The sequence below is a fragment of the Hyla sarda genome, chromosome 5 (genome assembly GCF_029499605.1).
Source record: "Hyla sarda isolate aHylSar1 chromosome 5, aHylSar1.hap1, whole genome shotgun sequence".
NCBI classification, from domain to species: domain Eukaryota; kingdom Metazoa; phylum Chordata; class Amphibia; order Anura; family Hylidae; genus Hyla; species Hyla sarda.
This window is the reverse complement of record NC_079193.1, coordinates 66,098,489-66,125,224: the sequence shown is the minus strand read 5'-3', so window position 1 is coordinate 66,125,224 and position 26,736 is coordinate 66,098,489. Positions and strand designations below refer to the sequence as shown.

Below are 26,736 nucleotides of genomic sequence, written 5' to 3'. Positions count from 1 at the left end.
TAGTCAGCTGATGACAGGGAGCCTGTTTGCATTAATGGGTGGAGAGAGCAATCTGCAACTAATGCAACAGCTGTAGGCATCCTGACTGAAAACCACAAGTCCTTTGAATGGATGCAGCTCATTTATGTTTCAATGGGTGGGGGCGGCTGATGTGTGGGGGGAGGGGGAGGAAAATTGAATTATGGGATTTGTAGGCAAAGAAGGAAACAAACAGGAAATACCAGTTCACAAAAAGCTAACCAGTGTTATGGTAATCTCACAACATAGCCATTTAGCCTCAAGTGCAGATCCTTCCTAAGCATGTCCATTACTGCCTGCCAGGTACATACTAAAATCACCTTATGGTGGATAAACCATTTAAAGGGGTTATCCACCACAAGATGATTTTAGCACATACCTGGCAGACAGTGATGGTAGAGATGAGCGAAGTTAAAGTTATTCAATTCATCACAAACTTCTCAGCTCGGCAGTTGCTGACTTCATCCTGCATAAATGAGTTCAGCTTTCAGGTGCTCCGGTGGTTGGAAAAAGTGGATACAGTCCTAGGAGAGGGTCTCCAGCCCACCGGAGCACCTGAAATCTGCACTAATTTATGCAGGATAAAGTCATCAACCGCCGAGCCGATAAGTTCGTGACAAATCGAATCACTGTAACTTCGCTCATCTCTAGTAACAGGTAACAGTTCAACGTATGGGACGATTGAATACTATGGTTGATGTCATTGCCTCTGTTGGACAAATACATTAAAATGAATATTATTTAATGGAGAACTACAAACAGACCCCCCCCCCACACACACACCCCAACATACTATCCTCTAAGTGACTGCAGTGACTGGCACTGATGTTATTTGCCTAAATCCAGCACATAACATCCATGGCGTAGGGATATAAACAGACCCTGTGTAAGTAATCAGGTATTCATAGAAAAGCACAGGAGGTTCGGTGTTTACTATACCAAATAAACTACAAAAACATCCAGCGTTCTCTTTATTAGACTAGAAAACATCACTGTAAAATGCTAACACAATGATGGGGGGTTGGTAAAGACAAGCTGGTATCACGCCAGCTACCAAAGTGCTCGATTGTCCCTCTTCTGCACAGACCAACCCTTCTGTCACCATGATAGCCCTGCAAAAAAAAAAACTGTGCCGAGAAACCAGGTCACTTCACAGGACACAAGAGATCTGTAGAGCCAGCCGAGTGCGGGAGGGTTCTTCAAGAAGAGGAGGGACCGCCATTAAACATCCATTATTTGTACAATAATATACGTTATTCAGATTTTTTTTTAAAGATTGTTGCTCTTTAGTATTGTAAGGATATATCCATGTTAGACATGCATCTTCAGGTTTTATTTTCGGCAGATCTTATGCTCTGTCTGGGTCCCGTACGTAGCCATAAATCTGTATTAAAAGATTTTATAGGTTTTGGGTTTGTCTAAGACGTGAAAAAAAATAATAATAATTACGCGGGCAATTAAAGTGTTAAAAAACGAGCATTGAAGAGCTCTCTGGTACTGAATGGGTTAACCAGCTGTGACAGAGCTGCCTGGTTCCTGCATACAGTCCGAAGATCAGGTGAGCTCTCGCACAGCAGCTATTGCCTTCAGGCAAAAGAAAAAAAAAAAAAAAAAAAGTCACATGTTCAGCTACAGATTCAACGCTTGGAGATTTAGGGAAACAGCAAAGTGTTAACACCTGTACTGGGAGACAGTGGAGGAGGATGGGTCGATTTTTGACAATGAAACGCCCATACTCTACAATGGTATTTTCCAAACAGTGTGATTCCAGCTGTTGCAAAACTACAACTCCCAGCATGCCTGGACAGCCTTCGGCTGTCCAGGCATGCTGAGAGTTGTAGTTTTGCAACAGCTGTAGGCACGCTGTTTGGAAAATACTGCCCTACGCTCCTGGAACGCACTAGACACTGACATCCAACCAATAGCATCTCAGTATCCTTCATTACAATGTAATAGAATTCTATGTAGATCTTCATTGCATCTAAGACCCCAAGTGATTTAGGCGAGAAACAGAGCGGCTTACACTAAAAATCATTAGTCAGAATGTTAATAGCTCAAAATAATTTCAAAACTCTAATTTTCACCTCTTTTCTCTGGTTCCTTCCCCAGCTCCATTGGTAGCATGTGAGCGGGGCCGCACCATGTGACCTCCCTTCTGCTCTATCTCCCTGTATTTCCTTGTGCTTCTGCAATTGTAACCAGAGCAGCAAAAAGAAAAACACGGCATTATGTGTGCACTGCCACCTGTTGTGTAAGGGGTATGCAACCATCAAGATGGGGGCGCTATCACCAATATAAGCTATGTCTCAGCACAATCTATTTGGTTTTTAATGCATTATTAACACAGCAAACTTCCTTATAAATAACAAAGCTGATGGGATAGAGACTGCCTGTAAAAAGTGCTGTACAGAACACTGGTGAGACCTCACTTGGAGTATTGTGCGCAGCACTGGAGGCCGGATCTCCACAAGGATATAGATACTCCAGAGAGTTCAGAGAAGATACTAAACTAGATCATGGATTGCAGGATAAAACTTACCTGCCCGGGCTGCAAAAAAAATTAAAATAAACCATCGCTCCCCTCCCTGGGTTCCCGCGGAGCACCACTACAGCTGATCAGTCCTCCGGTCCATCCTCTTCATACTTCCGTGTGAACGAAGCGTCACATAGTCGTCAGCCTATCGCCGGCCACCGAAATGTTCTGCCTCGGCCCATAATAGGCTGAGCGCCATGTGACGCTTCGTTCACGCGGAAGTATGAAGAGGATGGACCGGAGAACCGATCAGCTGTAGTGGCGCTCCGCGGGAACCCAGGGAGGTGAGAGATGGTTTATTTTCATTTTTTATGCAGCCGGAAGGAAGATTTAAAGATTTAAAGGAAGATTGTCATGTTCTCTCCCGCACTGATAGTGTGGGGGATGCAGATTCATATGATCCTTACCTTGCCCGGATCAGTCTGGCTGTTCGTCCTCAATCTTCGTTTTTCTATATATGCAAATGTGGCTATAACTGGCACGGTCTTCAGGAGCCTAGTGGCACTGTGATGTCAGTACCGCCCGTCCACATATGACTATTCATCCCCCTCCCTCTCCCCGCCGCTCCTAACTGGTTTTCACTGCGCATGCCAGGAAACGGCCCATGCGCAGTGAAGACCAGTTAGAAGCGGCGGGGAGAGCCGGACGGAGGGGAAAATATTCATAAGCGGGCGGTGCTGACGTCACAGTGCCACTAGGCTCCTGAAAATACCGCCCGTGCCAGTTATAGCCACATTTGCATATATAGAAAAACTAAGATTGCGGGCAAACGGCCGGACGGACCCGGACAAGGTAAGGATAATATCAATCAGTGTCCCGCGCACTGTGGTTAGTGCAGGAGTGAACATGTGACAGTTTTCCTTTAACATGTATAGCTTGGAAGAACGAAGAGACATATGGGGATATGATAGAGACTTTTATATACATAAAGGGAATCAACACAGTAAAGGAGGAGAGAAGATTTAAAAGAAGAAAAACTCCCACAAGAAGACATAGTTTTAAATTAGAGGGGGAAAGGTTTATAAGTATTACTTTACTGAGAGAGTAGTGGATGCATGGAATAGCCTTCCTGCAGAAGTGGTCGCTGCAAATACAGTGAAGGAGTTTAAGCATGCATGGGATAAGCATAAGGCTATCCTTCATATAAGATAGGGATAAGCATAAGGCTATCCTTCATATAAGATAGAGATAGGCATAAGGCTATCCTTCATATAAGATAGAGATAGGCATAAGGCTATCCTTCATATAAGATAGAGATAGGCATAAGGCTATCCTTCATATAAGATAGGGATAAGCATAAGGCTATCCTTCATATAAGATAGAGATAGGCATAAGGCTATCCTTCATATAAGATGGGGCCAGGGACTATTCATAGGATTCAGATTATTGGGCAGACTAGATGGGCGACACATTCTATGTTTCTATATGGATGCAGACAAACATCACAGACATCTAGGAATTGTTAGCAGAAAATTGCCAAAAACTGTATAGGCTGTCTACGCTGAACGTGCACAAAATATAAAGACTCTTGGGCAGACTCCTCCTGCAGCACAGGCAAAGGGATGCACTGCACCACCACACAAATCCACATTCAAATCGATAGGGCTGAGCTGCAGAACCAGAGAAGGCAATAAAGTGGTGATGCAAGTAAGGCTGGGTTCACACCACGTTTTTGCAATACAGTTTTTTTTCAGGTTTTTGATTAAAAAAAACGGATTCCTCAAAACCTGACTAAACTGTATCAAAACGTGTGTACAAAGTTATCTGTATACGGTTAAAAACCGTATACAGTTTGAAAAGTGATGTCCGGTTGCATCCGTTTTTTAAGAGAAAAAAACGCATAAGTTTTGAACTTTTCATTTCATTATGAATAAAGTTTCACTTGTTTGATTGAAATTCCAAGAAAAAAAAATTTGCAAAGTCAAAAACCGTATGGTAAAAACTGGATGGAACCGTACACACATACAGTTCTGTACGGTTCCCATTGACTCCCATGTTTAAAAAAACCGTATACGGGTCAATACGGTTTTTCACCTGGACCAAAATCCGTGGTAGGCCACGGTTTTCTGTCCAGAAAAAAAAAAAAAGTAAGAAAACCGTGTGGTGTGAAAAACTGAGACAATCGTATGCAATATGGTGCGTACGGTTTTGAATGGAAAGTCTATGGGCACAGTTTTCTGTACAGTTGCATATGTTTTATTTAAAAAAAAACGTATCCAAAAACTGTATAGAAAATCGTGGTGTGAACCCACCCTAATACTGTATGTCAAACGCATCATCCAGTTTAGGCTGAGTTCACACCACGTTTTTAAAATATGGTAACCGTATACGGTTTTCCGCAAAAAAACGTATACGACCGTATCCAAAACCGTATGCATAGAGGATGCATTGTAAACCGTATTCCAAATGATGTGTACGGTTGCATCCGTTTTGCCTCGGATACGGTTTTGCCAATTTTTCAACCGTAGGCAAAAACGCTGTCGACCACGTTTTTGCCTACGGTCGGGAAACCGCATACGGCCAAAAACGAAGCCGACCGGAGGCTGCGGTTCACTTCGGTCGGCTCATAGACTTGCATTAAATACGGTTCCCGAATACGGCTGAGTGCGGGCGCCGCGATTAAGCCCCGCCCCCCTCCTCTAAACCGTATACGGGAACCGTATTTAAGAAAACGTGGTGTGAACCCAGCCTTAGTCCATCATACAGTTTTGTCCAATTTTCTTTACCCGTATCCAAAGCTGTAGTCTACCACGTTTCTTGGTCAGGGTGAAAAACTGTATTAAACCGTATACTTTTTTTTTTTTTTTTTTTTTAACATTGGAGTCAATGGGAACCGTACAGAATCGTATGTGTATACAGTTCCATCAGGTTTTTACCATACGGTTTTTGACTTTGCACAGTTTTTTCTAGGAATTTCAATCAAACAAGTGAAACTTTATTCAAAATGGAGTGAAAAGTTAAAAACGTAAACGTTATTTTCTTACAAAACGGATGCAACTGGACATCATTTTGCAAACCGTATACGGTTTTTAACTGTATATGGGTTGAAATCTGTACACACGTTTTGAGGAATCCATTTTTCATCAAAAACCTGATACGGGAACTGTATTGCAAAAACCTGGTGTGAATGCACCCGTAGGCTATGTTTTGGGTAAGGGGAAAAAAAACTGACAAAACCGTACAGGATGTAAAACGGATGCATAGTTTAGCATACGGTCTTCAATGGAGAGTCAATGCATATGGTTATCAATACAGTTCCATACGGTTTTCACATAGAAAATGTATATGGGAACTGTATTGCAAAAACGTGGTGTGAATGCAGCCTAACACTGCTGTTAAAAGCCCCCCCTTAACCCCACCACCCATAACCCTGCTGTTCATCAGATTACACCAGTGTTTCCCAACCAGGGTGCCTCCAGCTGTGACCAAACTACAACTCCCAGCATGCCCGGACAGCCTTTGGCTGTCCGGGCATGCTGGGAGTTGTAGTTTGGCCACAGCTGGAGGCACCCTGGTTGGGAAACACTGGATCACACTGATTTGTCATACCATCCCCGGTATACATACACTAATATAAATATATATATTATATTTTTTTTATATACACACACACACATTTATATATATCCAATTCTATGTCCACTAGTAAGAAAGTCGCAGGACATAGAGTTGTAGCGCCAGTCGCATGCCCCGTTCACACCTTGCTCTTTTGTGTGAGACTTGGAGTAAGTTTTGGTCCAGGCCCCGCACACAATGTGACAGGCGGCGCACATGACGGGCTGAGCCCAGTGACATCACTCCCTCTCCCCTCTGGCTGTCAGTGTCAGCTGGCCGCGGAGTGACACCAGACAAGGACGTGGCAGCGCTCACCTTCCCGCTAGGCGCTCTCCTCCGCCCGCATCATGTCCCGGGCACGGCGCAGGGAATCACAGGGGGAAAGCTTCTCTCCCGGTACCGAGACCCTTGCAGCGCTCCCCGGAGAGGACCCCGTACCATCACCGTAACACGCTCACAGGACTCCCAGATCCCTCCGACAAACAGGACCGCAGCCCCACCCCCCTCCCCTGCACAGTCACAGCACGGGATGTAGATCCGGCAAGAGCTGCAGCCAAATCCCGGGCCGGACTCTACGCCGAGCGGAGCGCAATGACGGCGACAACAAACCACTGGGGGCAGGAGGTGACACACTGCACCGACACCACTGCTACTAACTGCCTTGTAGAGGGGCTTCCTAGTATTGTTACAAGAGGGGGCAGTCTCTACCCCCCATCATAGGCATCAACCTGAGGCTTTCTAGCTGGTGCAGAACTAATACGCTCATCATCCGTAGGGCAATGTATTGTTAGGACATGAGGGTAGTCCTACAACAGCTGGAGGGCCACAAGATGGGGTGCACTGTCCTATGTATGATGGTAGGTGTAATATAACAGCTGGAGGGCCACAAGATGGGGTGCACTGTCCTATGTATGATGGTAGGTGTAATATAACAGCTGGAGGGCCACAAGATGGGGTGCACTGTCCTATGTATGAGGGTTTATAACAGCTGGAGGGACACAAGATGGGGTGCACTGTCCTATGTATGATGGTTGTTGTAATATAACACCTGGGGGGCCACAAGATGGGGTACACTGTCCTATGTATGATGGTTGTTGTAATATAACACCTGGGGGGCCACAAGATGGGGTGCACTGTCCTATGTATGATGGTTGTAATATAACACCTGGGGGGCCACAAGATGGGGTGCACTGTCCTATGTATGATGGTTGTAATATAACACCTGGGGGGCCACAAGATGGGGTGCACTGTCCTATGTATGATGGTTGTTGTAATATAACAGCTGGAGGGCCACAAGATGGGGTGCACTGTCCTATGTATGATGGTGGTTGTAATATAACAGCTGGAGGGCCACAAGATGGGGTGCACTGTCCTATGTATGATGGTTGGTGTAATATAACAGCTGGAGGGCCACAAGATGGGGTGCACTGTCCTATGTATGATGGTTGGTGTAATATAACAGCTGGAGGGCCACAGATTGGGGTGCACTGTCCTATGTATGATTGTTAGATAACAGCTGGAGGGCCACAGATTGGGGTGCACTGTCCTATGTATGATGGTTGTTAGATAACAGCTGGAGGGCCACAGATTGGGGTGCACAGTCCTATGTATGATGGTTGTTAGATAACAGCTGGAGGGCCACAGGTTGGGGTGCACAGTCCTATGTATGATGGTTGTTAGATAACAGCTGGAGGGCCACAGGTTGGGGTGCAAAGTCCTATGTATGATGGTTGGTGTAATATAACAGCTGGAGGGCCAAAGGTTGGGGTGCACTGTCCTATGTATGATGGTTGGTGTAATATAACAGCTGGAGGGCCACAGATTGGGGTGAACTGTCCTATGTATGATGGTTGGTGTAATATAACAGCTGGAGGGCCACAGGTTGGGGTGCACAGTCCTATGTATGATGGTTGTTAGATAACAGCTGGAGGGCCACAGATTGGGGTGCACAGTCCTATGTATGATGGTTGTTAGATAACAGCTGGAGGGACACAGATTGGGGTGCACTGGAATATGTATGATGGTTGTTAGATAACAGCTGGAGGGACACAGATTGGGGTGCACTGGAATATGTATGATGGTTGTTAGATAACAGCTGGAGGGCCACAGATTGGGGTGCACAGTCCTATGTATGATGGTTGTTAGATAACAGCTGGAGGGACACAGATTGGGGTGCACTGGAATATGTATGATGGTTGTTAGATAACAGCTGGAGGGACACAGATTGGGGTGCACTGTCCTATGTATGATGGTTGTTAGATAACAGCTGGAGGGCCACAGATTGGGGTGCACAGTCCTATGTATGATGGTTGTTAGATAACAGCTGGAGGGCCACAGGTTGGGGTGCACAGTCCTATGTATGATGGTTGTTAGATAACAGCTGGAGGGCCACAGGTTGGGGTGCACAGTCCTATGTATGATGGTTGTTAGATAACAGCTGGAGGGCCACAAGATGGGGTGCACTGTCCTATGTATGATGGTTGGTGTAATATAACAGCTGGAGGGCCACAGGTTGGTGTGCACAGTCCTATGTGTTATGGTTGTTAGATAACAGCTGGAGGGCCACATGTTGGGGTGCAGTCCTATGTATGATGGTTGTTAGATAACAGCTGGAGGGCCACAGGTTGGGGTGCAAAGTCCTATGTATGATGGTTGGTGTAATATAACAGCTGGAGGGCCAAAGGTTGGGGTGCACTGTCCTATGTATGATGGTTGGTGTAATATAACAGCTGGAGGGCCACAGATTGGGGTGAACTGTCCTATGTATGATGGTTGGTGTAATATAACAGCTGGAGGGCCACAGGTTGGGGTGCACAGTCCTATGTATGATGGTTGTTAGATAACAGCTGGAGGGCCACAGATTGGGGTGCACTGGAATATGTATGAGGATTGTTGTTAGATAACAGCTGGAGGGCCACAGATTGGGGTGCACAGTCCTATGTATGATGGTTGTTAGATAACAGCTGGAGGGCCACAGATTGGGGTGCACAGTCCTATGTATGATGGTTGTTAGATAACAGCTGGAGGGCCACAGATTGGGGTGCACAGTCCTATGTATGATGGTTGTTAGATAACAGCTGGAGGGACACAGATTGGGGTGCACTGGAATATGTATGATGGTTGTTAGATAACAGCTGGAGGGACACAGATTGGGGTGCACTGGAATATGTATGATGGTTGTTAGATAACAGCTGGAGGGCCACAGATTGGGGTGCACAGTCCTATGTATGATGGTTGTTAGATAACAGCTGGAGGGACACAGATTGGGGTGCACTGGAATATGTATGATGGTTGTTAGATAACAGCTGGAGGGACACAGATTGGGGTGCACTGTCTAATGGTAGTTGTAGTGTTCCCACAGATGGAGGGCCACAGATTGGGGTGCACAGTCCTATGTATGATGGTTGTTAGATAACAGCTGGAGGGCCACAGATTGGGGTGCACTGGAATATGTATGATGGTTGTTAGATAACAGCTGGAGGGCCACAGATTGGGGTGCACAGTCCTATGTATGATGGTTGTTAGATAACAGCTGGAGGGCCACAGATTGGGGTGCACAGTCCTATGTATGATGGTTGTTAGATAACAGCTGGAGGGACACAGATTGGGGTGCACAGTCCTATGTATGATGGTTGTTAGATAACAGCTGGAGGGTCACAGATTGGGGTGCACAGTCCTATGTATGATGGTTGTTAGATAACAGCTGGAGGGCCACAGATTGGGGTGCACTGGAATATGTATGATGGTTGTTAGATAACAGCTGGAGGGCCACAGATTGGGGTGCACAGTCCTATGTATGATGGTTGTTAGATAACAGCTGGAGGGCCACAGATTGGGGTGCACAGTCCTATGTATGATGGTTGTTAGATAACAGCTGGAGGGACACAGATTGGGGTGCACAGTCCTATGTATGATGGTTGTTAGATAACAGCTGGAGGGTCACAGATTGGGGTGCACAGTCCTATGTATGATGGTTGTTAGATAACAGCTGGAGGGCCACAGATTGGGGTGCACAGTCCTATGTATGATGGTTGTTAGATAACAGCTGGAGGGCCACAGATTGGGGTGCACTGGAATATGTATGATGGTTGTTAGATAACAGCTGGAGGGCCACAGATTGGGGTGCACTGGAATATGTATGATGGTTGTTAGATAACAGCTGGAGGGCCACAGATTGGGGTGCACAGTCCTATGTATGATGGTTGTTAGATAACAGCTGGAGGGCCACAGATTTGGGTGCACAGTCCTATGTATGATGGTTGTTAGATAACAGCTGGAGGGCCACAGATTGGGGTGCACAGTCCTATGTATGATGGTTGTAATATAACAGCTGGAGGGCCACAGGTTGGGGTGCACTGTCTAATGGTAGTTGTAGTGTTCCCACAGCTGAAGTGCAGTAGGGTTGGGACCATTTCCCTATAAGCACTGTCCTATTCATGACTGGAGTTGTAGTTTTGTAACACACTGTCCAATCTGACATGCAATGTCCTATGTAAGATGGGGATTGTAGTTGTATAACTGCTGGAGACTCCTGTACTATGCTATAGGCACACACTGTCTTATCTATGATTATAGTTGTAGTTCTATAACTGCTGGAGACTCCTGTACTATGCTATAGGCACACACTGTCTTATCATGATTATAGTTGTAGTTCTATAACAGCTGGAGACTCCTGTACTATTCTATAGGCACACACTGTCTTATCATGATTATAGTTGTAGTTCTATAACAGCTGGAGACTCCTGTACTATGCTATAGGCACACACTGTCTTATCTATGATTATAGTTGTAGTTCTACAACTGCTGGAGACTCCTGTACTATGCTATAGGCACACACTGTCTTATCATGATTATAGTTGTAGTTCTATAACTGCTGGAGACTCCTGTACTATTCTATAGGCACACACTGTCTTATCATGATTATAGTTGTAGTTCTATAACTGCTGGAGACTCCTGTACTATGCTATAGGCACACACTGTCTTATCATGATTATAGTTGTAGTTGTATAACTGCTGGAGACTCCTGTACTATGCTATAGGCACACACTGTCTTATCTATGATTATAGTTGTAGTTCTACAACTGCTGGAGACTCCTGTACTATACTATAGGCACACACTGTCTTATCATGATTATAGTTGTATTTCTATAACTGCTGGAGACTCCTGTACTATTCTATAGGCACACACTGTCTTATCATGATTATAGTTGTAGTTCTATAACTGCTGGAGACTCCTGTACTATGCTATAGGCACACACTGTCTTATCATGATTATAGTTGTATTTCTATAACAGCTGGAGACTCCTGTACTATTCTATAGGCACACACTGTCTTATCATGATTATAGTTGTAGTTCTATAACTGCTGGAGACTCCTGTACTATTCTATAGGCACACACTGTCTTATCATGATTATAGCTGTAGTTCTATAACTGCTGGAGACTCCTGTACTATGCTATGGGCACACACTGTCTTATCATGATTATAGTTGTAGTTGTATAACTGCTGGAGACTCCTGTACTATGCTATAGGCACACACTGTCTTATCATGATTATAGTTGTAGTTCTATAACTGCTGGAGACTCCTGTACTATGCTATAGGCACACACTGTCTTATCATGATTATAGTTGTATTTCTATAACTGCTGGAGACTCCTGTACTATGCTATAGGCACACACTGTCTTATCATGATTATAGTTGTAGTTCTATAACTGCTGGAGACTCCTGTACTATGCTATAGGCACACACTGTCTTATCATGATTATAGTTGTAGTTCTATAACTGCTGGAGACTCCTGTACTATGCTATAGGCACACACTGTCTTATCTATGATTATAGTTGTATTTCTATAACTGCTGGAGACTCCTGTACTATGCTATAGGCACACACTGTCTTATCTATGATTATAGTTGTAGTTCTATAACTGCTGGAGACTCCTGTACTATGCTATAGGCACACACTGTCTTATCATGATTATAGTTGTATTTCTATAACTGCTGGAGACTCCTGTACTATGCTATAGGCACACACTGTCTTATCATGATTATAGTTGTAGTTCTATAACTGCTGGAGACTCCTGTACTATGCTATAGGCACACACTGTCTTATCATGATTATAGTTGTAGTTCTATAACTGCTGGAGACTCCTGTACTATGCTATAGGCACACACTGTCTTATCATGATTATAGTTGTATTTCTATAACAGCTGGAGACTCCTGTACTATGCTATAGGCACACACTGTCTTATCCATGATTATAGTTGTATTTCTATAACTGCTGGAGACTCCTGTACTATGCTATAGGCACACACTGTCTTATCTATGATTATAGTTGTAGTTCTACAACTGCTGGAGACTCCTGTACTATGCTATAGGCACACACTGTCTTATCATGATTATAGTTGTAGTTCTATAACTGCTGGAGACTCCTGTACTATGCTATAGGCACACACTGTCTTATCATGATTATAGTTGTAGTTCTATAACTGCTGGAGACTCCTGTACTATGCTATAGGCACACACTGTCTTATCATGATTATAGTTGTAGTTCTATAACTGCTGGAGACTCCTGTACTATGCTATAGGCACACACTGTCTTATCTATGATTATAGTTGTAGTTCTATAACTGCTGGAGACTCCTGTACTATGCTATAGGCACACACTGTCTTATCATGATTATAGTTGTAGTTCTATAACAGCTGGAGACTCCTGTACTATGCTATAGGCACACACTGTCTTATCCATGATTATAGTTGTAGTTCTATAACTGCTGGAGACTCCTGTACTATGCTATAGGCACACACTGTCTTATCATGATTATAGTTGTATTTCTATAACTGCTGGAGACTCCTGTACTATGCTATAGGCACACACTGTCTTATCATGATTATAGTTGTAGTTCTATAACAGCTGGAGACTCCTGTACTATGCTATAGGCACACACTGTCTTATCCATGATTATAGTTGTAGTTCTATAACTGCTGGAGACTCCTGTACTATGCTATAGGCACACACTGTCTTATCTATGATTATAGTTGTAGTTCTACAACTGCTGGAGACTCCTGTACTATGCTATAGGCACACACTGTCTTATCATGATTATAGTTGTAGTTCTATAACTGCTGGAGACTCCTGTACTATGCTATAGGCACACACTGTCTTATCATGATTATAGTTGTATTTCTATAACAGCTGGAGACTCCTGTACTATACTATAGGCACACACTGTCTTATCATGATTATAGTTGTAGTTCTATAACTGCTGGAGACTCCTGTACTATGCTATAGGCACACACTGTCTTATCCATGATTATAGTTGTAGTTCTATAACAGCTGGAGACTCCTGTACTATGCTATAGGCACACACTGTCTTATCATGATTATAGTTGTAGTTCTATAACTGCTGGAGACTCCTGTACTATGCTATAGGCACACACTGTCTTATGATTATAGTTGTAGTTCTATAACTGCTGGAGACTCCTGTACTATGCTATAGGCACACACTGTCTTATCCATGATTATAGTTGTATTTCTATAACAGCTGGAGACTCCTGTACTATGCTATAGGCACACACTGTCTTATCTATGATTATAGTTGTAGTTCTACAACTGCTGGAGACTCCTGTACTATGCTATAGGCACACACTGTCTTATCATGATTATAGTTGTAGTTCTATAACTGCTGGAGACTCCTGTACTATGCTATAGGCACACACTGTCTTATCATGATTATAGTTGTATTTCTATAACTGCTGGAGACTCCTGTACTATGCTATAGGCACACACTGTCTTATCATGATTATAGTTGTAGTTCTATAACTGCTGGAGACTCCTGTACTATACTATAGGCACACACTGTCTTATCATGATTATAGTTGTAGTTCTATAACTGCTGGAGACTCCTGTACTATGCTATAGGCACACACTGTCTTATCATGATTATAGTTGTAGTTCTATAACTGCTGGAGACTCCTGTACTATTCTATAGGCACACACTGTCTTATCATGATTATAGTTGTAGTTTTATAACTGCTGGAGACTCCTGTACTATTCTATAGGCACACACTGTCTTATCATGATTATAGTTGTAGTTCTATAACTGCTGGAGACTCCTGTACTATGCTATAGGCACACACTGTCTTATCATGATTATAGTTGTAGTTCTATAACTGCTGGAGACTCCTGTACTATGCTATAGGCACACACTGTCTTATCATGATTATAGTTGTAGTTCTATAACTGCTGGAGACTCCTGTACTATTCTATAGGCACACACTGTCTTATCATGATTATAGTTGTAGTTCTATAACTGCTGGAGACTCCTGTACTATTCTATAGGCACACACTGTCTTATCATGATTATAGTTGTAGTTCTATAACTGCTGGAGACTCCTGTACTATTCTATAGGCACACACTGTCTTATCCATGATTATAGTTGTATTTCTATAACAGCTGGAGACTCCTGTACTATGCTATAGGCACACACTGTCTTATGATTATAGTTGTATTTCTATAACTGCTGGAGACTCCTGTACTATGCTATAGGCACACACTGTCTTATCTATGATTATAGTTGTAGTTCTACAACTGCTGGAGACTCCTGTACTATGCTATAGGCACACACTGTCTTATCATGATTATAGTTGTAGTTCTAAAACTGCTGGAGACTCCTGTACTATGCTATAGGCACACACTGTCTTATCCATGATTATAGTTGTATTTCTATAACAGCTGGAGACTCCTGTACTATGCTATAGGCACACACTGTCTTATCATGATTATAGTTGTATTTCTATAACTGCTGGAGACTCCTGTACTATGCTATAGGCACACACTGTCTTATCTATGATTATAGTTGTAGTTCTACAACTGCTGGAGACTCCTGTACTATGCTATAGGCACACACTGTCTTATCATGATTATAGTTGTAGTTCTACAACTGCTGGAGACTCCTGTACTATGCTATAGACACACTGTCTTATCATGATTATAGTTTACAGTTACACTGTCCTATGCATGATAAGGGGTTTAGCTTTGCAACAGCTGGAGAGCTGCAGTTTGGGGAACACTGTCATATGATACACTGAACATTTTCGGCCCCTTCACATATGTCCATCGTCCGACGCATTTCTCTCCTGCGCTGTAGAAAAAGCACCAGAGGGAAATCCATCGTAGATCTGGTTATTCAATCGATGGGGCCGTTCACATTTATCTGGTGTCTGAAGTTGGATGCCCAGGAAAGGCTGGCGGTATACACTGGATATATATCTATCTCACCAAGTGCTGCCTTTTGGCGCATGTCTTGTAGGTTTATGTCTGAATATCTTTTTGTCTGTGAAACTACAGGGCGCCTCAGGCACCATTTCCCAAATACCAACAACCTCTGCACCTCATATATAGACGTAACTCTGGTTATATTAAGTGGGTTAACCTGGCACAGCGATGGGGTGTGTTGGGATATTCGAATGTACCAAGGACCAAGATAAGGACAGGAACTGAGGTTTGTATGATGTGTTATATTGTACTGTGCTTCTGAAGTTGGCACAAGTTCTACTAATGCCCCCGAGATCAAGACACTAATGCCCCTGTAAATGCCCACAGAGCAGCTCACTACATAGTAATGTGACAGGACCTCCATAATGCACACAATGAAGTCTCGCCACATGGAGAAGGAGCACACTGACGTCACAATACACAGATACACAAGGAGAAGGAGCACACTGACATCACAATACACAGATACACATGGAGAAGGAGCACACTGACGTCACAATACACAGATACACATGGAGAAGGAGCACACTGACGTCACAATACACAGATACACAGAGAAGGAGCACACTGACGTCACAATACACAGATACACAAGGAGAAGGAGCACACTGACATCACAATACACAGATACACAAGGAGAAGGAGCACACTGACATCACAATACACAGATACACATGGAGAAGGAGCACACTGACGTCACAATACACAGATACACAGAGAAGGAGCACACTGACATCACAATACACAGATACACATGGAGAAGGAGCACACTGACGTCACAATACACAGATACACATGGAGAAGGAGCACACTGACGTCACAATACACAGATCCACATGGAGAAGGAGCACACTGACGTCACAATACACAGATACACATGGAGAAGGAGCACACTGACATCACAATACACAGATACACATGGAGAAGGAGCACACTGACATCACTATACACAAATACACATGGAGAAGGAGCACACTGACGTCACAATACACAGATCCACATGGAGAAGGAGCACACTGACATCACAATACACAGATACACATGGAGAAGGAGCACACTGACATCACAATACACAGATACACATGGAGAAGGAGCACACTGACATCACAATACACAGATACACATGGAGAAGGAGCACACTGACATCACAATACACAGATACACATGGAGAAGGAGCACACTGACATCACAATACACAGATACACAAGGAGAAGGAGCACACTGACATCACAATACCCAGATACACATGGAGAAGGAGCACACTGACATCACTATACACAAATACACATGGAGAAGGAGCACACTGACATCACAATACACAGATACACATGGAGAAGGAGCACACTGACATCACAATACACAGATACACATGGAGAAGGAGCACACTGACATCACAATACACAGATACACATGGAGAAGGAGCACACTGACATCACAATACACAGATACACATGGAGAAGGAGCACACTGACATCACAATACACAGAGAAGGAGCACACTGACATCACAATACACAGATACACAAGGAGAAGGAGCACACTGACGTCACAATACACAAATACACATGGAGATGGAGCACACTGACATCACAATACACAGATACACATGGAGAAGGAGCACACTGACATCACAATACACAGATACACATGGAGAAGGAGCACACTGACATCACAATACACAGATACACATGGAGAAGGAGCACACTGACATCACAATACACAGATACACAGAGAAGGAGCACACTGACATCACAATACACAGATACACAAGGAGAAGGAGCACACTGACGTCACAATACACAAATACACATGGAGAAGGAGCACACTGACATCACAATACACAAATACACATGGAGAAGGAGCACACTGATGTCACAATACACAGATCCACATGGAGAAGGAGCACACTGACATCACAATACACAGATACACAAGGAGAAGGAGCACACTGACGTCACAATACACAGATACACAAGGAGAAGGAGCACACTGACATCACAATACACAGATACACATGGAGAAGGAGCACACTGACATCACAATACACAGATACACATGGAGAAGGAGCACACTGACGTCACAATACACAGATACACATGGAGAAGGAGCACACTGACATCACAATACACAGATACACAAGGAGAAGGAGCACACTGACATCACAATACACAGATACACATGGAGAAGGAGCACACTGACATCACAATACACAGATACACATGGAGAAGGAGCACACTGACATCACAATACACAGATACACAGAGAAGGAGCACACTGACATCACAATACACAGATACACATGGAGAAGGAGCACACTGACATCACAATACACAGATACACAGAGAAGGAGCACACTGACATCACAATACACAGATACACATGGAGAAGGAGCACACTGACATCACAATACACAGATACACATGGAGAAGCAGCACACTGACATAACAATACACAGATACACATGGAGAAGGAGCACACTGACATCACAATACACAGATACACATGGAGAAGGAGCACACTGACATCACAATACACAGATACACATGGAGAAGGAGCACACTGACATCACAATACACAGATACACAGAGAAGGAGCACACTGACATCACAATACACAGATACACATGGAGAAGGAGCACACTGACATCACAATACACAGATACACAGAGAAGGAGCACACTGACATCACAATACACAGATACACATGGAGAAGGAGCACACTGACATCACAATACACAGATACACATGGAGAAGCAGCACACTGACATAACAATACACAGATACACAAGGAGAAGGAGCACACTGACATCACAATACACAGATACACATGGAGAAGGAGCACACTGACATCACAATACACAGATACACAAGGAGAAGGAGCACACTGACATCACAATACACAGATACACATGGAGAAGGAGCACACTGACATCACAATACACAGATACACATGGAGAAGGAGCACACTGACGTCACAATACACAGATACACATGGAGAAGGAGCACACTGACGTCACAATACACAGATACACATGGAGAAGGAGCACACTGACATCACAATACACAGATACACAGAGAAGGAGCACACTGACATCACTATACACAAATACACATGGAGAAGGAGCACACTGACATCACAATACACAGATACACAAGGAGAAGGAGCACACTGACATCACAATACACAGATACACATGGAGAAGGAGCACACTGACATCACAATACACAGATACACATGGAGAAGGAGCACACTGACGTCACAATACACAGATACACAGAGAAGGAGCTCACTGACATCACAATACACAGATACACATGGAGAAGGAGCACACTGACGTCACAATACACAGATACACAGAGAAGGAGCACACTGACATCACAATACACAGATACACATGGAGAAGGAGCACACTGACGTCACAATACACAGATACACATGGAGAAGGAGCACACTGACATCACAATACACAGATACACAAGGAGAAGGAGCACACTGACGTCACAATACACAGATACACATGGAGAAGGAGCACACTGACATCACAATACATAAATACACATGGAGAAGGAGCACACTGACATCACAATACACAGATACACATGGAGAAGGAGCACACTGACATCACAATACACAGATACACATGGAGAAGGAGCACACTGACATCACAATACACAGATACACATGGAGAAGGAGCACACTGACATCACTATACACAGATACACAATAAGGAGCACACTGACATCACTATACACAGATACACATGGAGAAGGAGCACACTGACATCACAATACACAGATACACAAGGAGAAGGAGCACACTGACGTCACAATACACAGATACACATGGAGAAGGAGCACACTGACATCACAATACATAAATACACATGGAGAAGGAGCACACTGACGTCACAATACACAGATACACATGGAGAAGGAGCACACTGACGTCACAATACACAGATACACATGGAGAAGGAGCACACTGACGTCACAATACACAGATACACAAGGAGAAGGAGCACACTGACGTCACAATATACAGATACACATGGAGAAGGAGCACACTGACATCACAATACACAGATACACATGGAGAAGGAGCACACTGACGTCACAATACACAGATACACATGGAGAAGGAGCACACTGACATCACAATACACAGATACACAAGGAGAAGGAGCACACTGACATCACAATACACAGATACACATGGAGAAGGAGCACACTGACATCACAATACACAGATACACATGGAGAAGGAGCACACTGACATCACAATACACAGATACACAGAGAAGGAGCACACTGACATCACAATACACAGATACACATGGAGAAGGAGCACACTGACATCACAATACACAGATACACATGGAGAAGGAGCACACTGACGTCACAATACACAGATACACATGGAGAAGGAGCACACTGACATCACAATACACAGATACACATGGAGAAGGAGCACACTGACGTCACAATACACAGATACACATGGAGAAGGAGCACACTGACGTCACAATACACAGATACACAAGGAAAAGGAGCACACTGACGTCACAATACACAGATACACAGAGAAGGAGCACACTGACATCACAATACACAGATACACATGGAGAAGGAGCACACTGACGTCACAATACACAGATACACATGGAGAAGGAGCACACTGACGTCACAATACACAGATACACATGGAGAAGGAGCACACTGACATCACAATACACAGATACACAAGGAGAAGGAGCACACTGACATCACAATACACAGATACACATGGAGAAGGAGCACACTGACATCACAATACACAGATACACAAGGAGAAGGAGCACACTGACATCACAATACACAGATACACAAGAAGGAGCACACTGACATCACAATACACAGATACACAAGAAGGAGCACACTGACATCACAATACACAGATACACACAGAGAAGGAGCACACTGACGTCACAATACACAGATACACAAGGAGAAGGAGCACACTGACATCACAATACACAGATACACATGGAGAAGGAGCACACTGACATCACAATACACAGATACACAAGAAGGAGCACACTGACATCACAATACCCAGATACACATGGAGAAGGAGCACACTGACGTCACAATACACAGATACACATGGAGAAGGAGCACACTGACGTCACAATACACAGATACACAGAGAAGGAGCACACTGACGTCACAATACACAGATACACAAGGAGAAGGAGCACACTGACATCACAATACACAGATACACAAGGAGAAGGAGCACAATGACGTCACAATACACAGATACACATGGAGAAGGAGCACACTGACATCACAATACACAGATACACAAGGAGAAGGAGCACACTGACATCACAATACACAGATACACATGGAGAAGGAGCACACTGACATCACAATACACAGATACACAAGGAGAAGGAGCACACTGACATCACAATACACAAATACACATGGAGAAGGAGCACACTGACATCACAATACACAGATACACATGGAGAAGGAGCACACTGACATCACAATACACAGATACACAAGAAGAAGGAGCACACTGACGTCACAATACACAGATACACATCGAGAAGGAGCACACTGACATAACAATACACAGATACACAGAGAAGGAGCACACTGACATCACAATACACAGATACACATGGAGAAGGAGCACACTGACATCACAATACACAGATACACATGGAGAAGGAGCACACTGACATCACAATACACAGATACACATGGAGAAGGAGCACACTGACATCACAATACACAGATACACAAGGAGAAGGAGCACACTGACATCACAATACACAGATACACATGGAGAAGGAGCACACTGACATCACAATACACAGATACACATGGAGAAGGAGCACACTGACATCACAATACACAGATACACATGGAGAAGGAGCACACTGACATCACAATACACAGATACACATGGAGAAGGAGCACACTGACATCACAATACACAGATACACAAGAAGAAGGAGCACACTGACGTCACAATACACAGATCCACATGGAGAAGCAGCACACTGACATCACAATACACAGATACACATGGAGAAGGAGCACACTGACATCACAATACACAGATACACATGGAGAAGGAGCACACTGACATCACAATACACAGATACACATGGAGAAGGAGCACACTGACATCACAATACACAGATACACATGGAGAAGCAGCACACTGACATCACAATACACAGATACACATGGAGAAGGAGCACACTGACATCACAATACACAGATACACATGGAGAAGGAGCACACTGACATCACAATACACAGATCCACATGGAGAAGCAGCACACTGATGTCACAACACAGATAAAACACAATGGCATCTCAAAAAAGGAACAAAAAGGCATAATAAACACTGTGGTCATAAACAAATCATCTCTTTACACAAGTATAATAAACACTGATACTACGATAAAGAGATGAACAGTGATGTCATAATAAGGAGATAAAACACAACATCACAAAAAAAAGTTACCATACTGGGATCAATGTAGGCATAATAAACAGGGATATCATAACAGAATCATTTCACAATACAGAGATGATAAACAGATCATTATTAAGTAGCAGTATAGGAACAATCATCTCAGTGACGTTACTATACATCAGTGTTTTACAAACAGTGTGTCTCCAGATGTGGCAAAACTACAACTCCGAGCATGCCCAGACAGCCAAAGGCCAACACTGCTGTACACTCATAATAAAGTCATAAAAGGATAGATGTGCAGTCACAATATAAAAATAATGCACATAAGGAGTGATGTCACAGCCCAGTAATAATAAACAGCATTATAACCCAAGGATAATGTAGTTACGTCAGTGTCTGAGAGGGCCCAGCGCACTATCCCTGTACTAAGGGCCTAAAACAACTGTAACCTCTGCTTCCTTTATAGTCACCTATCAGACACACGGTTATACAAGTGCACGGATTACAGTAAAAAGATGTCTGTTATAGGGTGCAAAGGGCGCACATTTTCTGCAAGAAAACACAGCACAAGTATATAGGCTGCTTCATAATACAGAACTATTAGAGTCCCACAAGACTAGAAATAAAAGAATGAGAAGAGAAAACAGATGCCACCACGTACATCACAACCCATCTGCCCAGCTAGTCAGTAGCTCTACCCCAATATACTGCAATGAGGGACAGGAATATGAGGCTTATATATTGCCACCTATAGGGTCTTGTACCACAGGTAGATCAGGAAGACTATATGGCAGTACAGAGTTCTGCAGCTCCGCACTGTGGTGCTGTATGTCACAGATAATGCGCTTTACTGTGTGCAAACAACTATGAACGAGCCGAAACTCATCTATTATTGCAATTTTCATGATTTATCACAAATCATCAACAACAACTGTGCCGATTACTGGTGGGGGTGAGGGCGCAGTATGCTGTTGTGTAACCCCCGCTTTAATGGCGATTCTCTGTACAAGCAGGTCTGAGCTGACACCGAGCTGTGCAGGATTTCATTAGAGAGCCTGGAATCCCATGAAGCAGCGCACAGCCTTTTACTTTCAGATTCTGTTGGAGATCGTCATTGTGAGGGCGGAGAGCCAGAGCTGTCCTAGAGCCCAGCCTGTGCCTGCCAGAAGAAATTAAAGTGACCGCAGGATATGCTGCACTACACAATCCAGCCTGCCGGGGGGGTCCTTTCCTTACTCACCACTTACCGGCCTAGGGAGCAGAAAGGGTAAGAGACTCAAAGACAACACTGAAGATCTGTCCATGCAGCATGGAGTCATAAACAAATATAAAATTAGTACAAAACAAAGCAAGACAGACTAGTGCAGGAGGGTGCTGACTGCAGTCCCAGTTATAAGCATAGGCTGCTGACTGCTATTTACAGGGATTCTGCAAACTGAGCTCCAATGTAGATGTGAACTCAGTCTAAGACTATACAGTCTGCCTGCGTCAGTGCTTGACAATTTTTTTTATTAATCTAGGAGCCAGCAAAAAATAAAAAAATAAAGAAAAAAGTTAGGAGCCAGGATATTGAAAAGTTACGTAACATCATATGATCAGTTATTATGTCACAGTCATTAGTGCTCCCTCATCTTCCTGTGTCACCGTCATTACTGTCCCCTCATCTCTCCTGGTGTCACAGTCATTAGTGCTCCCTCATCTTCCTGTGTCACCACCATTACTGTCCCCTCATCTCTCCTGGTGTCACAGTCATTATTGCTCCCTCATCTTCCTGTGTCACCGTCATTACTGTCCCCTCATCTCTCCTGGTGTCACAGTCATTAGTGCTCCCTCACCTTCCTGTGTCACCATCATTACTGTCCCCTCATCTCTCCTGGTGTCACAGTCATTAGTGCTCCCTCATCTTCCTGTGTCACCGCCATTACTGTCCCCTCATCTCTCCTGGTGTCACAGTCATTACTGCTCCCTCATCTTCCTGTGTCACCACCATTACTGTCCCCTCATCTCTCCTGGTGTCACAGTCATTATTGCTCCCTCATCTTCCTGTGTCACCGTCATTACTGTCCCCTCATCTCTCCTGGTGTCACAGTCATTAGTGCTCCCTCATCTTCCTGTGTCACCGCCATTACTGTCCCCTCATCTCTCCTGGTGTCACAGTCATTAGTGCTCCCTCATCTTCCTGTGTCACCGCCATTACTGTCCCCTCATCTCTCCTGGTGTCACAGTCATTAGTGCTCCCTCATCTCCCTGTGTCACCGTCATTACTGTCCTCTCATCTCTCCTGGTGTCAGTCATTAGTGCTCCCTCATCTCCCTCTGTCACCATCATTACTGTCCCCTCATCTCTCCTGGTGTCACAGTCATTACTGCTCCCTCATCTCCCTGTGTCACCATCATTACTGTCCCCTCATCTCTCCTGGTGTCAGTCATTAGTGCTCCCTCATCTCTCTCTCTGTGTCACAGTTATGAGTGACCCCTAATCTCTCCATGTCAGTTATTAGTGTCCCATCATCTCTGCCTGTGTCTCAGGCATTAGTATTCCCTTGTGTCACGATCATTACTGTCCCCCTCATGTGTCACAGGCATTAGTGTCTCCCTCATCTTTGCTTACGTGTCACAATCATTAGTGTCCTCATTTCCTCTCATGCATCACAAGCATTACTGTACCCTCATCTTTGAAAAACAAAATCCTCTACTTACCTCTGCCTCGGTTCCAATGCCGAACCCCTACACTGCCTCCAGTAGGTGCAACAGTGTTCTCATGACTGCTCATGTATCACGGTAGCGCTGACCAGAGGCAGAACGAAGGATCAGCGTAGGAGCAAAGGCAGAGGAGGTAACTAAAAAAAATTTATTTTTTATTTTTAAATAAACAAAAAAGAACAACCACTCATTGGAAAGGGCTGACAAAATCCTAGGCGCCACATTCTTAGTCCCCCTGGGATTTGTCAGCTCCTGCAGTATACGTTTCTAAAGCTGGTTATACACATAGAAAAAACATCTGAACTTTTGTCCACAACCCAGGCTGCCCCCTCAAAATACCGAAAAATATCAATAAAAATAAATAAAAAAAAACAATAGAAATAGTTTTTTCCCCACATCTAGTTCTCTAGTTTTACTTTGTAAAACAAAAAGAAGTATCTAGGTGCTGCATCCACTATAACTCATACAGCATTCACCAACATTCCTTCTGTAAAGAGCAGCTTGTTAATGGGTGCAACAAAGTCCCTGCTAGATCCGGAAAGTGGCTTATTCTAGAAACACTGCTGGCAATGCAACCTAACCCAGAGGTTAATCCTTGATGCCTGCTGCCGGCTACCTGTTCACCTAATGAACTGCATGCCTCAGCAATCAGAAATAATCCTCCATCAAACAGCTCAAGCCCCGCTGAGTCTGCTGTGCCACGCTATGGAGGACGGCACAAATACCTCGGTGGCAGCTGGAAAAATGCAATTAAAGAGCATTTCCACCCACTACACATGACTGTAGCCATCATCCATGTACATAATCAGCACCAGGAGACATCTAGAACAGTGGTCTCCAACCTGCAGACCTCCAGATGTTGCAAAACTACAACTCCCAGCATGCCCGGACAGCCAACGGCTGTCCGGGCATGCTGGGAGTTGTAGTTTTGCAACATCTGGAGGTCCGCAGGTTGGAGACCACTGATTTAGAATATTCATGTACTTTATATGACCCAGAAATGTGGAGTCCTGATGCTTTGTAGCTGGACACCAGTTCACAGTCTAATATTTTGTGCCCTGATCATTGCCCAGGTCTCGCCATCTTCAGTCCCCAGAAACTTTTCTAGCATCACCGGTTGGAGCGCCCCCTGTAACATTATACATTACATAGTTACAGAGGTTATCCTCATGACTGTCCCAAATCATGCTGATATCAAGTACTCCACAATACCAACTAAATACTTGTTTATGTCACGTGACAGTTTTCCAAGTATTTTTTTTCTTGTTGTTGAAAATGGCAAAAGGGTAGTAATATGATTTTCCTTGTTAATCGGAAGGGCTTTTTTATATTTAAAAAAAAAAAAAAGGTTTTGTTTTATTTACACTTAAAATCCAATAGGGACTTATTATGGTATACATGGAGTGGAGTTATCACGAAGAGACTGTGTAGTGAAGCAGTCATATTGGAGGGGAGACATGAAGAGATGTCACTCTAGTATTCTGCCATTTAGGAGTCTAAGTGCAAGGCTCAGAGTACTACCCAAGCTTTATAAGTAGAGATAAGCGAACTTACCGTAAATTCGATTCGTCACGAACTTCTCGGCTCGGCGGTTGATGACTTTTCCTGCATAAATTAGTTCAGCCTTCAGGTGCTCCCGTGGGCTGGAAAAGGTGGATACAGTCCTAGGAGACTCTTTCCTAGGAATGTATCCACCTTTTCCAGCCCACAGGAGCACCTGAAGGCTGAACTAATTTACGCAGGAAAAGATATCAACTGCCGAGCCGTGAAGTTCGTGACGAATCGATTTTACTGTAAGTTCGCTCATCTCTATTTATAAGACTCCTGTATGGCTACTAGTATGACATTAATATTTCTCTTCATGTCTCCTCTACAATATGGTCTCTCCCACCTGACAGATATTCTCGGGACTAGTAAGGGGTATGGGTCCCACGTAGCGCTTACGCAGTATATTTCTCACTGCGCCAAATCTCCTGCGCAGCGGCAATGAGGTTTGGAGGTGGTACCGCGTGCCTGTGACATGCGGCCCCCACCTCCAAACCTCACACAGGGCTGCGTCGGAGAAGCCCAGTGTGCATGCTCATCGGAGAATACGCAACATATTTCCTGCTGCGCAGCGTGAAATACACTGCATAAGCGCTACGTGGGACCATACCCTTACTGGCCAGGCTCCT

At 44.0% G+C, this 26,736-nt stretch overlaps 1 protein-coding gene across 10 annotated transcripts in view; it reads right to left on the bottom strand.

Moving 5' to 3' along the window:
• KMT2C (lysine methyltransferase 2C) overlaps positions 1–26,736 on the bottom strand; it is a 279,577-nt gene that overhangs the window by 230,323 nt on the left and 22,518 nt on the right. Inside the window, exon 1 of one of the 10 annotated variants that reach the window (XM_056519612.1) lies at positions 6,422–6,557. The exons of 8 other annotated variants lie outside the window; for them this stretch is intronic. The gene's annotated coding sequence lies outside the window, so the exon portion shown is untranslated. Of the gene's footprint in view, positions 1–2,958; positions 3,091–6,421; positions 6,558–26,736 lie in introns of those variants that run through there. One more of the 10 variants, XM_056519613.1, reaches the window with a different exon arrangement.